Below are 2,539 nucleotides of genomic sequence, written 5' to 3'. Positions count from 1 at the left end.
GGGTCCTGCTTGTGAGAGCTTACAATCTAGTAGGAGGGGCAAGTGATACAAATGGTAATAATTGTTTGGATTGAGTTATTGGAGGAAGTAAAAGCCAGTTATGTTGAGATGAGGTAGGCTTCCCTGAAGAGATGGGTTTTTAGGGATCGCCTGAAGATGGGCAGCGTAGGAGATAGGCGGACAGATTGGGGTAAGGAGTTCCAGAGGATGGGGGACACTCTGGAGAAGTCCCGGAGGCGAGCATGGGAGGAGGTAATGAGAGAGCTGGAGAGCAGGAGGTCTTGAGAGGACGGTTTGGATCAGGGGTAGCCAAACTCCGGCCCTCCAGCTGTGGTTGAAGTACAAATCCCATGAGGCATTGCAAGATGCTCACAGCCACAGACATGACTCTGGGAGAGATGCATCATGGGTGTTGTAGTTTCACCACAGCTGGAAGGCCGGAGTTTGGCTACCCCTGGTTTGGATAGGGGGAGGAACCTGCTTAGTGGTAGGCCAACAAGGAGGGAGTTGCAGTAGTCGAGGCGAGAGATTACGAGGGAGTGAATTAGAAGCTTTGTGGTTTCGTTTGTTATAAAGGGGCGTATTTTGGAAATGTTACGGAGGTTGAGTCGGCAAGATTTGGATAGTGATTGGATGTGGGGCTGAAAGGAGAGCTCAGAGTCAAGGATAACACCGAGTACCCTGGCTTGATGGGAAGGGTTGATCTTAGTGTTGTTGATAGTGATGGGTAAGTTGGGGGAGGGAACACGGAGAGGAGGAAAAATTATAAGCTCAGTTTTTGACAGATTGAGTTTGAGTTAATGGTGTGACATCCACGCTGAGTAGATCAGAGATACGTGAAGAGACAGAGGGGCTGAGCTGAGGAGTGGAGAGATAGATTTGGGTGTCATTGGCATAAAGATGGTATTGGAAGCCTTGGGAGGCTATCAATTGACCCAGAAAAGAGGTGTAGATAGAGAAGAGAAGGGGCCCAAGGACAGAGCCTTGGGGGACCCCCACGGGAAGAGGGAGAGGAGGAGGTAGAATTATAGGTGACACTGAAGGTGCGCTGAGATAGGTAGGAGATGAACCATGAGAAAGCAGAGTCTTGGAGGCCAAGGGAATGAAGTTTATTAAGGAGAATCGGGAGGTCAACTGTGTAATGGCAGCAGAAAGGTCTAAAAGTATGAGTACAGAGTAGTGGCCATTGGTTTTAGCAGTTAGTAGATCGTTAGTAAGTTTTAGAAGGGCAGTTTCTGTGGAGTGTTTCGGGCGAAAGCCAGATTGGAACGGGTCAAGGAGACTGTAAGGTGGCTGCTCAGGCGGTTGTAGCCCAGCCGTTCATAGTTACATAGTTACATAGTTGCATAGTTACATAGTTGCATAGTTGCATAGTTGCATAGTTACACAGTTGCACAGTTACACAGTTGCATAGTTACACAGTTACACAGTTACACAGTTACATAGTTGCCTAGTTATGCCGACGGTTACACTTGCCTGGCGTTCGAGCAAGTGTGAAGACGCCAGGCAAGTTCCCCGTCTCAACCCACCGAACCTCTGCTGCTTTTGGGCCGGCCAGAGCCCTCCAAAACCGCCATCCCAGCAATACCCGACCTCCCTCCTCTTGGGGTGTCAGTCTCCTTCCACCACTCTATCCTGAGCTTTAGTTACATAGTTGCATAGTTACATAGTTACATAGTTGCATAGTTGCATAGTTAATCAGGTTGAAAAAAGACACAAGTCCATCGAGTCCAACCTATAGAGACTACAAGGTCGAGCAGCCATGACTCTACTGCGCTGAGTGACTTCCCCTCTACTGGGAAAACACAGCGGGCCTCTCGCTCGGCACAGCGGCCATTCAGTAAACACCTACTATTTTTCTCAATCAATACTTGGCATTCTCTGATTGTACGAGGAGCTGTGCCCAGGCCCGGATTCCCCTACAAGGTCACAGAGGCCCGGCCTCGGGGCGGCAGGGCGCAGAGGGGCGGCAGCGGTGTCCTTGTGGGGAAGTTCCGGGTGCCGGGCGTTAAGTTGCCCTCTCTACATTTAGTCCTGCTTTGCACAAGCCGAGCTAAATGTAGAGTGAGGGAAGCCGATTGTTCGTTTACATGTCGCCAAGATTACATGTAAACAGTGTGCAGCCTCCTCCCCTCTTAGGTCCGCCACTGCACAGTGCTGTGCTAGAACTCCTGTATTGGAGGTGACAGGGTCAATAAAGAGAACCTGTCACCTCCAATTGCTATCACGCAGGGGATTGTTTTCTCCTGTGTGATAGCAATAAAGTTAGGTGAAAAAAATTAAATAATTAAATTGATTAAAAAAAAATTTAAATAAATAAATAAAAAAAAATTAGATGAAATAATTCAATGAAAAAATAAAAAGGTTTTTAAAATGTTAAAAAATAATAAGAAACAAATGATTAAAAAATAAGAAAATAATTATAATCCCCACCAGCTTCTGCCTGTAAAACTAGCCAGCAGGGATCCTGGGTGGCCTCATTGACCAAAGATTTGGTAAATAATGTCATCCAGGATCCCAGCTGGGAGTAGTGGCAGGG

Source organism: Nanorana parkeri, unplaced genomic scaffold (assembly GCF_000935625.1).
Source record: "Nanorana parkeri isolate BGI_ZX_2015 unplaced genomic scaffold, ASM93562v1 scaffold2303, whole genome shotgun sequence".
Classification (NCBI taxonomy): Eukaryota; Metazoa; Chordata; class Amphibia; order Anura; family Dicroglossidae; genus Nanorana; species Nanorana parkeri.
The sequence above is the reverse complement of the archived record's forward strand: the minus strand, read 5'-3'. Positions refer to the sequence as shown.